This window comes from Biomphalaria glabrata, chromosome 8, assembly GCF_947242115.1.
Source record: "Biomphalaria glabrata chromosome 8, xgBioGlab47.1, whole genome shotgun sequence".
NCBI lineage: Eukaryota > Metazoa > Mollusca > Gastropoda > Planorbidae > Biomphalaria > Biomphalaria glabrata.
Window position 1 is genome coordinate 20,619,475 of NC_074718.1, and position 13,580 is coordinate 20,633,054.

General features: G+C 34.9%; 1 long non-coding RNA gene across 1 annotated transcript; it reads left to right on the forward strand.

The window, feature by feature from the left end:
• Positions 1-269: 269 nt before the first annotated feature.
• LOC129927889 (uncharacterized) lies at positions 270-3,661 on the forward strand. The gene is made up of 4 exons (XR_008779536.1): positions 270-603; positions 1,781-1,908; positions 2,251-2,319; positions 2,683-3,661. It is a non-coding gene; the product is annotated as an uncharacterized LOC129927889 (long non-coding RNA).
• Positions 3,662-13,580: the final 9,919 nt, after the last annotated feature.

Below are 13,580 nucleotides of genomic sequence, written 5' to 3' on the forward strand. Positions count from 1 at the left end.
TATAAGTTTTAAAATGGTTTAATTTAATAATTTATACACCTAGAACGTAATAATACATCATGTATCCAATACACATTTTAATAATTCCTAATGTCATCGATATCAGGAACTACCTGTATATGAAATACACAACTTTAAAAAATAGTTAAAGTTTATTAAAATAACAGTAACGATGTTTCAACTAGTCTGCATATTATCCCAAATATATATATATACAGGGCACTATCCTATACTTATACACTTTAACAGTATATGAGTATACTCATACGAGTCATACTGGCTATACTATAGACACTATAGTTAGTATAGTTAATACTTTTTAATAGTAGATCTATAATCTATCAATTCTATCTAAATCTAGACTTCACTTTCACATCACATTCACACGATTATTGATACAGACAGTCACAGTGAATGAAACGAATGCAGTGGTTATACTTATAGTGACGATACTACTTATAGATCTACCAGTTGATAAACATCATCATCATAGATAATAATCTACATCTATAATCATAGTGCCCTTTATTTAGCCAATATAGTCAAGTCAAGATAGTGGAACGTAAACTCGAAGGTTTAATACAATACAGTATGAGTCTATGAGTTAGTATAAGATCTAATTATTTTGTTACTTTGTATGTGATAGTATGTCAATGTCTTAATTAAAATTATTAATATCATCAGCCATATCATTTTAAATATTTAAAAAGTAGACATAGATTTTTATTATATTATAAATAGATAGATTAGATCTACATATAATTTTACAAACTTTAGAAATGATTGATTTTATTTTTAATTGATAAGCCTTCTAGACTAGATCTAGCATCTCTAGCTAGACTCTAACATGTAGATTGTAGATGTTTGAATGGGATCGATATTCACCTTCCTAAATTGTCTCTAAAGTCTGTAGCTGATTTGAGAGGCCCAACGAGGCAAGACGAGTCTATTAGTACTCTGTCTCTTGATCTATCAAGTAGGCCTACTAAGCTAGTGCATTAGCCATAGTGTAGTCAAATCTTGACAACTAGTCTTCTAGATCTAAGCTTCTAGAATAATTAGATCTAGATCCAGTTTAGATTTAGAATATAAAAGTTTTTACTACCTAAAATACTAAATCTACTGATCTAAATTCTAGATATATAGATCCAGTTCAGATTAGGAATATAAAAAATATTCACTAGCTAAAATTCTAAATCCACTGTTAGATATTATATGACATCTACAAAAATTATTATTAAGATATAATTATAGATTCTAGACTAGTTATATATGTACATAAAATATATAAATAAAAGATAAAATTTATGCAGGCCTAGGTCCCATAAATTTATAATTGATCCAGATCTATCAGTAAAAGTTACCTTCGATTGGCAGTTTTACCCAATCTAATCTAAACAAGACAATTTATAATCCATGCCTTGCCTACACCCCATGTATATTAAATAATAGTTTCCATGCCATGCCCAGACCCATGAGTTCATGAAATAATAAATGATGTGGTGTCAAGTTGGATGTATCCCCTGAAATTCAGTACTTTAATATAAAACTCACATATCTAGTTAATTATTTGCTATGACACTCTGATAAACTTGGACTTGTGTGATACATATATGTTTCTTATCAGATTTAATTAATGAAGTTTTGGTGCATTTTAACCAGTAATAAGGCTACAAAAGTAGCATCAGGTGTATTCTAACCATTGGTATTTTTCCTGGCAACATTTCTATTCTAGTCTGTGATAAATTTTAAATAAAAAAAAATGTTTGTAATGTTTCAGTTATTAACAAGTAGAACCATGGCAACCAGTTCTGATGATGTACCAGAATGGCTCAAGGATCATACTTATATACTATTTCTACTCTCTGGGCAGACATTAATAATATTGTCATCCATTCAATATTTAATGTAAGTACTACTATACAATTTTTATTTTAGTTATCTAATAGATGTTTTATGAATTGTGTGATTTTCATGGTCAAGCAACATCCAAATATCTGGGATGGAATTTAACATTTTTCTCTAGTTTTTTTATTTATTTATAACACTCTTAAGCACATTCATCTTTCATGAATGCCTAATATACCTTGGCTGTTGTGCAGGCCATTCCTTTACAATAGATGAAATTAGGCAAAATTGTCTGATAATTTGTATGTTTGATACAACAACGTTTTCAATTTAATAATATTATTTTTAAATTTTAATGTTTTCAAAAGAAATTAACCAATATGCCTAATTGTATAATTACAGTTATGTTTGGAAATGCAAGAAAAAGGCATGCATTCCTGAAAAGTCAATGATTGGTTGCACCTCTAAAAGGTAAGGTACTGCAATTTTTCCCTATGTACTTTTCTCATAAGCTGAAGTACTTGTATTTTTGAAAAACTAGTTTTCCATGAAAATGTAAATCATAATATATGTTATAGTTGCTTTTAGATTAGTTCAATGTGCATCAAATTAACTGAACATCTGCCTTCACCTATAGTAATAATTCATAACTATTAAGGTCAGGGCCATGTCTACACATTAACGCAGTAGCTCCTTTTAGGTACAGACAATTTTTAGAATGGCAAAATTATATAACTATACTTAATAACATATATACGTTTAGCATGGTCAACAGATATGTCACACATATTTTTTTATTTTTTTAAAAATCCTTTTATTTATTTTTATAACTAGATAACTTTCTGTTATGAGAAAAGATGAGATTCTTGGACTCCTGCATAGCACCACCAGAAAGGAAAATCCCATCATGTTGCAAAATAAAAGTCTTGGACCAATTTTAATTTAAGATATATATATTATACTGTAAGCTGTATACATATTTATGTATATCCTGTCATTCAGCCAACAGGTTTGGATTTAGTATTTCTTTAAATCTGTTTGATATTGTACTTGAAAACTATAATTATGAGCCCCATTAAAACCAGAGGGAGTGCAGTGGATGAGTGGTAAGGGAAATTTTACTTTTTTAAAATTAAAATAAGAATCTAACAAAAGTAACAAAAGTAAACATATAAAATATGGTGCATTCTCCTTAAAACTAAAACCTGGTGCAAAGGTTTAAAATGTTGGCAAAAAAAAGCAACATCAATTAAATATTCTTAATTCCCTTTGCAAAAATTACTGAGAAGAACATGCATGTTGTTCCCTCATAAGTTTCTTGACAGAGGAAATCTTGTTTATATTAGATTTGAATTAAGCAAATGAAGAAAAAAATTATAATCATTATTTCAAATGGTTGTATCTAAACCTTATGAATTATTTTTCAGTTATAAGTATATTGAAATGAATGGATAATCATGAAATTGTTAAATAATTGCTGCTATCATTCCCTTGACTAAAGAACCATAATTTTTTTTTTATATTAATTTCAAAATGATTTTTTTCAAGCAGAGTTCACATAGATCTTGAGTGAAATTTTTCTTTTTTTGACTAATGCTTCAATTTTATTGTATCATTAGTTTTTTATTTTTATTACCCAGCATATTTTAAAAATGAGTACACTATTTTCATGTAATAATGTAACTTGGTATTCACACATCAAAATATGCTATAATCTTTAGGCCATATAGATTTGTATAAATATAAACAAACTTGCTTAAATACATTGTAAATGTATATTGTTTGGATAAGAATAAAGTTTTTCTGTAGACAATTGTTGTTCAAGATTTGTTGATGCTCCTGCTTAATAAATTCTATATACAGGTCATTAGTTTTAACACACTACTGACACAAGAAAAACTGGTCGCCCTCACTTCCATTACATAGATCTAATAAAACGTGACCTCAAATCAGTGAACATCAATACTGACAATTGGGAAGACATAGCTTTAGACCGCAACAGATGGAGAGAGACAGTGACCAAGAAAGCTATGGACAGTGAAAGTACATGGGTCTCAGCTCAGGAAGAAAAATGTACAATCCGAAAAACGGCCAGCTCCTCTACCATCGAAGCAAAAGCCACCTTAACCTGTGCTATCTGTTGACGGGAGTGTCTCTCCAAAATAGGGCTCCACAGCCACATGAGGAAGTGTGCTCTGAGATGAAACCTTAGTCTTTCTACGACTGAAGGAGGCCAATGATGATGATGATGATACAGGTCATTAGTTTTAACACGTCTGATAATAAATGACAGTACAAGTTATTGAATAAAAATTTGTCAATATTTCAGCTGCTTTAGGCCTACATCAATGTGAGGTACCAGTACTTTGATTGTGTCATATAACAATTTAAAGCAACATTTTGAAATGAATAGTGTGTAGAATTGACAGTAAATACATTGAAGTGATGGGCTGTGATCTGCATGAATTGAGAGCTGATCATGTATTGAATTCGTGTTTTTGATCTTTACTTCAAGTAAATGTTAATGAACAATTAATTTTTAATGAATAAATAATTTAAAAATAAATACAAAGAAACCATAAACATCTACTTTATTTTAATTTTTTTTTTCATCAGAACAGAATTTCCAACTTCGCATTCTTAAAATAAAATATAATTTATTTAGAGTAGAGTCAGAACACAAAATCATAGTTTTGAAATTAAGTAAATTAAGCTAAGCTGTGATCTCTTATAAACATGTGTATATAGACTACACACAATTTAATTATTATTTTTCATCAAATTGCAGGAACTAGTACATGTACTTATGCATATCTGACAATAAAAAAAAACCTTAGTCAATGAAATAGTATACTAGTAAATGAGATAAAAGTAAACTAAATATCATCAATGCTATTGAAGCCACACTTGTTTCTTTTTATCTTGTTTGGTGGACTGCAATTAAAGTTGCTATTAATTTTACTGATCGTCTTAGCTGAAATGCCAGTGTCGTCTCTTTGAATCCTAAGCTTATTTTCTTGGTTACTGGAAGTCCAGATGTTTGGAGTTTCATTTTAAACACCTATACTTTCCGAAATGGCCTTCCGATAGGCAAAACCTATTTGCCTAACATGTCATATGCACATAAAGAGGTACCACAGAAATGCTTTAAAGACAAGCTTAGGCGCCAACTTGCTTTAACTGACATAGAATAAGAGAGCACCTGGTTGCATACAGCTTCAGAACGAGACAGCTGGAGGTCACTTACAAAGGTGTGGTATACACCAATGAAAATTAATTGCCGAGGGTAGACGGCAAAAAGAAAAAAACAACTGATTCTACCACAGGTGGACAATGGTTATGCCTGTGCTCAGTGTGGCATAATATGTAGGTCATAGCTGGGGCTGAGTAGGCACTGGAAACATAGCATTCCTCATAAGTCTTTGGAATCAAAGACAAGCCTATCATTTTTGTAGAATAGTTTGTAGCTTCTGTAAATGCATGAAATGCCGTCACAAATGACACTAGTCCTGTGTGAGTTTGATGGATTATAAACATCTTACTTCTTTGCCTTATATTAAATGGTCCTTCTGTCTGTTCCACTAGGTACTTGCGTTTATCTAACTATCATTGATATATTGTAACATGTCATCAAAATAAAAACTAGAATCTCTACAACTGGTTTACAAGTCAGAAGTCATCAATAACACTTGCCATTTAAAAAAAAACTATAATTTTTTTTATGTGAATATATAATGATCCTTTACACTTTGACTTTGTGACTTTACTAGTAGATCTATACTTTGGAGTAGACTTGTTTTTTGAGCTAAAGTCGGAAGTACACATTGAATTTTAATAGTAATCATCTAGTCAAATGTAGTGATCTACTAGATGATGAGTAGATCTAGTCAATCTAGACTTCTAGTAGTAGAGAGAGTAGGCCTATCTGTCATATCGTGATCAGTAGGTGGCTGAAGTTTTATAAATCTATTCCATGACAAAAACCCTGGTTAGATTTAGATCTACTGGTATAGACATCTAGATCTAACTAGAATTAAACTAGAAAACTGAATTAGAGAAGTAGCTTTCTGGATCTAGAACTAGAATCTATATATTACTAATATTAGATCTAGTTGCGTCAAACGCTTAATTTTTGGTTGTTGTTTTTAATAAATGCACATAAAATACATTGTATTTTGGCAATAAAAATACCCAGTTGGTAGTCAAGTAATTCTAATAATTAATTAATGAATGACTCTATCAGTAGGCTATTTGTTTTAGATCTATCCGATTCATATGACTTATTATTTATACTTATTTTATATCATTCGTCCAAGAAAATCTAGCTCTAGATCTATTTCATTTTAGATTAGGCTATAGTTGTTTTTTTTTGTCATTTTATTTAGGCTACAATATTATCAAGATTAACTTTTTCTTTGTTTCCCACGAGACGTGTATGCCTATAGCCTAGTGCAGTGATGCCCAAAGTACGGCCCGCGGGCCAGAACCGGCCCGCGACGTAGTTTCATCCGGCCCGCCGAAACGTCGGCACAAAAGTAGAAAATCAAATCCTCACCCCTTCAAAACTGTTAGGGCCTCCACTTTTTCTCTGAAGGATTGGTACCATGACCTTTAACGATTGTGCGTTTATGAGTTTATGAAATGGGAATCTACCGAGAAAAGTGAATGGATCTTTTTTTGTGGAACATGATAATTAGCCAGCATATTTGTTTTGTAAAGAAAGTCTGGCTGTTTCAAAAACAAGAACATATACAGCGGCATTATAAAACAAATATGAAGGCCTTTTTGGTTTGAGCCGCGTATAAAAGATTGGTCAAACTACGCCTAGAGATTGGTCAAACTACGCCTAGAGATTGGAGGGTCGATGGGAATATTAACCAAAAAGAGACAAGAAAATAAGTTGGTGGTAAAGGTAGCTACAATGTCGCTCACATTTTAAGTATAGAAATAAACCCATTTTTAGACGCGTAAAAAATGATGACTTTAAATATCCCATTAATTAATACTAGATCCAATATTTTCAAATAGTTTTTGGAGAATTTGGATTTCATTATTTTACCTTTTATTGATGTGGCCCGCGACACGCGTGTCGAAAGTTAAAATGGCCCGCAGGTCGAATTCGGTTGAGCATCACTGGCCTAGTGCTTTCGATAATAAAAAAAAAAACGATTAGAAATGCGTAGCTTGGAGTGTCAAAACTGTATTCGGCCTCCTATTTTTATTTCGTGCAATTTAGTATATCGTAACAAATACGCATTTAGCGGAACGGTAGACAGGTCTTCATCCAGATTTAGTGTAAATAAGAATTTAGGAAATTTAGGCACCGGATATTTAGGCACCGCGTATTTACGGATATTTAGGCACCCGGAAATTTAGGCACCCGGATAATTAGGCACTTTTTGACAAGGCGGAAAATTAGGCACCGGATAATTAGGCACTCTTTAATTAGCGACCTTAATTTTGAAAGTAGTTTTAAAATGTTAACGTATATGTTATCCTTAGGCTATGGGCTATCGGTGACGTTATCAAAAAAATAGCAACCATAACGATTCTAACTAAAGAAAAGCTAACAAAATGGGGAAAATGACAATCATGAGAATGTGTGGAAAAAAAAGACTCCTGAGTCATTATATAATATAGACATCACAGCATTCAGGGAAAGGGAGGTAGAGATGATTCTCCGCTCATTGCTTCCGTCCATCACCAACCCCTAAGGTTGACTGGTGAGTTTTTTTAAATTGATGATTATGCAAATTGTGTAAATATTTAGTTTCTAATGTAAATTCTTAGGATTAAAAAGTATTATAAAATATTTTTATTATGTCGGGGAGTGTTGGTGATAAATATAATCGCAATCGCCCTCTGCTTGTGGAAAAGGGAGGGGTCGTACTCTTAAAATGGGATGGGCGGGGCGGGGGGGGGGCGCACACACTCTCACTTAAATGAGAGGATTTCTCTCAGGTAGATGTAAACTTAGTCGTAAAAGTTACGTAGGAATCTGAAGGCTACACACTGGACTAAAGGGTATGGAAACACAAAGGTGTTCAAATAGAAGTCTGGGGATTATATTTTAGAGGCCTTCCAAAAACTTTGGTAGACACATTTCTGTTAAAACCATCATAATAATAAGAACAGTAATAAAAATAATAATATATATAATGGAAATGAAGATAGTTAAATTTCATTGGCAGTTTTGAAAGTTAGGGAGACGAGTGGGTTTTTTTTGTTGTTTTTTTTAATATGTGTGTGTGTGTGTGTGTGTTTAATAATGAGTGTATGAAACCTTTTTTGTCGTTTTTTTTTTTCATTCTGAAGAAAAAATTAATTGTATAAGGTAGGCTTACTTAACACAAAAGGAATGGAGGAATCATACCTTCTCGAAAATTGTAGTAAATATATTTGGTTTATGATAGAGAAGGCGGGGTTAAATTGGAACATCAACAATCTTCTATAAGCAGAATAAGTATTAATAAGAGACCAATATTCAAAAAAAAAATGATATTTAAATTTTTAACTCATCTATCTTCTCCATAAACTTTTTTTAAAATTTTCAAAACATTATATTTTATCGTAATTTCTAGCCGTTTTGCGATTTCCATTGCTATTTATATAAATATTATATTACATAAATATACATATTAATTCAATAAAAGTTAATGACCACATTTGAAGGACGTAACACACCTATACACTCCCACAATAGATCTTCCTAAAGGGGTTACCCATTAACAATATAAAAGAAGGAGTGTTGATAATAGATATTAATGCTATTATAAAATATGTATACTACTTTAGTTTATCAACATATTTAATTCCAATAAGTAACGCGCGCAAATCCACCCTGCTCATTTCCATTCCCACTATAAGAAGACAATCTTCTCCAGACTTCCATTTTAGCACTTATGTTCAATGCTGTACCCTGCCCTGTACTCCATTGTGTAGCCTTGAGACTCATTGCGTCATTTTCACATCTACCCGCCACAAATCCTCTCCTTTAGTGGGAGTGCGTAGAGGGGGAAGGGCTAAGGTCAGGAAGCAATGAGAAGAGAATCAACTCTACCTCCCCTTCCCTGAATCCTGTGAGGTCTATATTTTATAATGACTATTAATCCGGAGTCATTTTTTCCACACATTCTCGCGATTGTCATTTTTTCCTCGTTTTGTCAGTTTTTCTTTTATATCATTAAAATTCAGTTAGAATCGTTATAGTTGCTTTTTTTTTTTTTGATAACGTCACCAATAGCCCAAAGCCTAAGGATAACATATACGTTAACATTTTAAAACTACTTTCAAAATTAAGGTCGCTAATTAAAGAGTGCCTAATTATCCGGTGCCTAATTTTCCGCCTTGTCAAAAAGTGCCTAATTATCCGGTGCCTAAATTTCCGGGTGCCTAATTATCCGGGTGCCTAAATTTCCGGGTGCCTAAATATCCGGGTGCCTAAATTTCCGGGTGCCTAAATTTCCGGTGCCTAAATATCCGGTGCCTAATTATCCGGTGCCTAAATTGCCAGATACCATACCTGTAAATAAACCAAACACAGAAACACTGAAAGATTGTATTTTCGGAATTAAGATTCTATTTTTTGGAAAATAAGTGGCATTTTATAGGGTGATCGAACAAAATAACTTTTTTGACGATCTCTTATTCAGGGAAATTGTATCTATTTTATCAGATAGTCAGAAAATGGATAAAGTTTTTACAGATCTAATAAAATATAGTGTGTGGAAGTTTTACTCTCAATGAAGGTCAATCCAAGTGGCTCTCGGAGTAAATTTCTTCTTTGGCATCCTCATCGATTTTTCAAAATGGTATGGTGCGCGAAAAAAGATGCGCGACGGCACTTCGACTCTCTTTGTCTTTGTAAAAAACTCGAAGCTGGTGTTCCATTAGTATAGTTCCATGGTCCACCCAGGCGCTAAAAAGGCAGGTTTTAATATTGTTACGAATCTCACTATCCAGACTCTCTGCAAACTGCACCATACACCACCAACTTAAAGAACTTGACAACTCAGGGCTCCAAAGTGGTGGCACAGATGGGGGTAGTGGTGTGAGTGTAGTCAGCCGACGCAATTCGCCCCAGGCTAGCGCTAGACGAGCGGTCAACCGTGACGAGTTACGACTGTCAGCCTAGACGAGTGTCAACACGGCGGTTCGGGAAGGATCGACGGCGGTCCGGGAAGGATCGACGTCGTGAACAGAGCTCAGGAGCGTCACGAGAGTTGTAGTCATCTGACAGCCTGGAAACGTCGAGCGGCGTTCTGTCCGGTTCGAGAAGGCTTTTGATTGTCAAAAGTTGTAATGTTTCAAAGATTCATTTGCCGTTGTAATTTTTTTTTTGTTTTACGTGTTTCGGATGTTCCTTCAAAGTTAAAGATAATTAACTTCCTTGTCCAAACCTCCCACTGGACGACGGGGAATGACAGATAGCAGGGTATGAACCCGGGACCGTCGAGATAATCAGTCCAGCACGCTAACCGCACGACCAGGCATTGCTTTTAACTTAGTAACAAACTGGTTACAAACTAATAGCCTATTATTGATAAAGAGATATATTACACATTAAGGCATGACATCAACCAGATATCTAAAATATGTCAGAAGAGCGATTTTAAATAATCTTTCAGCATTATTTTGTTATTGAAAAAAAAAGAAGAAAAGAACAGATATCGTGCTGTACTTCGATGTCTCAGCACAGTTAACAACAGAGCTATTGGCATTTTCATTTAAATGGAACAAGAACGTGGATGAAGATCTACTTAAACTAAACTTCTGATTAAGCACTCTTAATCTACTATATCTAAAATATAAATTTGGAATAATTTAGATGTAATTTAGATTAGATTTATGCAAAAAAAAAGGCCTTGATAATATCTCAATAGTCTGAATGCAACATTGAATTTTAAAATAGTAGATTTGTTTTAGTATATTATTACGAATCTCACTATCCAGGCTCTCTGCAAACTGCACCTTACACCACCAACTTAAAGAACTTGACAACTCAGGGCTCCAAAGTAACGTAACACTTTAATAGTTGAATAAATAACAGCCAATACTGTACAATTGGCAACACGTACACTGTACAAATATCTCTCCGATAACACCGTTCCGTCGTATCAACTCTTGCAATGGCCTCTCCATCTCGTTCCGGGCTTGCACTGGGTTCAACAGTTCAGGACTGACTTCACACACTAGGCTCGTTGTGTCGGACTCGATCGCAGACCAAAATCTAGACGCCAGTCGTCTCAACTGTACATGACAGTAGCCTACTCCGCACTGAACCGTCGTAATGCTCCGTACAGAACCACACCGCTGAACTGTGCTGTAGTCGACCGGACTGTAGTGAACCTGGCTCTGAACCTTGCTGTATTGAGCCCCTTTTCTCGACCGTCTTAACTGCGACACCTCCACTCTTAAATAGGGTCCCTACTGGCCTTCTCGAACCGGACAGAACGCCTCTCGACGTTTCTAGGTGGTCAGATGACTACAACTCTCGAGACGCTCCTGAGCTCTGTTCACGACGGCGATCCTTCCCGAACTGTCCTGTTGACACTCGACTCGGCTAACCGTCGTAACTCGTCACGGTTGACGGCTCGTCTAGCGCTGGCCTGGGGCGATTTGCGTCGGCTGAGAACACTCACACCACTACCCCCATTTGTGCCACCACCAGGTTTATAAGACTGCCCTCTCCTTAGATCTGTCCGTCCCGGACATAATCAACATCATGGCATTGGCTGTGAAGTTTCATCGCTGTAGGTGGGGGTCGATCGGTGGCAGTTGGCTTGCCTCTTGAGCTTGACAGAGCCATCCATGTTGCAGTCAGCAATGGTCGCTTCCTTCTTCTTCGCCAGTTTGCCTTGACCTGGTTGCCCCGCCGTCGTGCTTTCATTGCCATCCACGTGGAATTCAGAAGACGTTTTCTTCTCCTCCAGTTAGCCTTCATCTGGGTGTATCGACGTCGTGATCGCACCGTCATCCATACTGCACTCAGCAAAAGTCGCCTTCTTCTTCTTCTCCGCCAGTTGGTCTTTATGTGGCTGCAGTGATGTCGTGGTTGCATCGTCATCCATGTTGCATTCAATAAAAGTCGCCTTCTTCTTCTTCGCCAGTTGGTCTTCATGTGGCTGCAGTGATGTCGTGGTCGCATCGCTCTTTTGTCCTTCGGTACTGAGGGCAGCCGCTTGGCACATCGAGAGGTATAGGATGTAAGGGCTGGGGATACCAAGATCGATGGCCAAAGAGGTGACTTCATAGGGCTTTGCGAAGAAGTACTGGGATGGGCTTCAAATCCACAGGGCAGGGAATTGTCTAGCGCTGGCCTGGGGCGATTTGCGTCGGCTGAGTACACTCACACCACTACCCCCATTTGTGCAACCACCAAGTTTATAACAATATTATAACATTGCAATATTGATCTAGCCGTTTGGAAATTAAAATCTACATTTTATATATAGAAATTAAAATTCTATATCTTGATCTAGTCTATATCATTCTAAACTAGACCTAGAAATTCTATATCTAGAATCCACAATGATTTTCATTACAGCATAATTATAATCTATTTTTTTTTAAATCTACATAAGATCTAAATCTAGATATTATGTCTTTAATAAACATTACTATACCGAGTTGTTTTAGCATTTCATTTGAAGAATTCATTCCAAATGACGTCAAAGGAAAAACAAATCCACTACGTCGCACTGCCTAGTTAGACTAAAAAATGTCTTCACCAATATGAGCAAGTTGTCAAGTTTTCATAAATATTGGTGCACCGAGTTTTTTTTTTAGCATTACATTTAAAATATTAATTCCATATGACGTCAAAGGAAAAAAATCCACTAATTCACACGGCCTAGTTAGACTAAAAAATGTGTTAATCAATACGAACAAGTTGTCGAGGGTTCATAGACATTGGTGCACCGAGTGAGTTCTTTTAGCATTTCATTTAAAGAATTAATTCCATATGACGTCATAGAAAAAAATCCACAACGTCACACGGTCTAGTTTGATTTTTAAAAAAATGGCTTCATCAATACGAGCAAATTTTCGAGGGTTCATAGGCATTGGTGCACCGAGTTTTTTTTTTTAAGAATTCATTCATATGATGTCAAAGGAAAATTAATTTCATTACGTCACACTAGGCTAGTAAAATAAATGTCTTTATTAACACGAGAGATTTAACGAGGGTTCATAGACTTTGGTGGACTGAGTTCTAATAGAATTCATTTGAAGAGGGTTAAAGACGCATTTTTTGTGAGTTTTGTCTGTCATTCTGTCTGTCCATCATGTTAATATAAAAAACAAAACAAATAGACGCTATTCAAAATTTGATTAACCTTTACTTTTCCTTCTGAAACATCACAATAGTTTTAAATATGTATAATAGATTGTTCCGGATGTTTGTGTAAGCAGGTCAGGAGGCGCTCTGAGTGAGAGAGGACCTATTCTCTGCTCAACATTAAAATTTACCAACAGTAGGCAGATGTTTGCGCTACTGGGTGAGCTCAATCTGTGCACCTCGGTATGGTGACCAAGGGGCTAGAGTCACCTAAGTAACCAGACAACTAACTATACTAACTTAACTAAATGAAAGCAATATAACAAACTTTAGTTTAAGATAAACAAAACGAAACTTTATTTACATAAAAATAAATGAATCAATAATAAAATATAATATATACACTAACTTGACTAACCACTACTACTGAACCCATCAACTAACTAAAACCCTC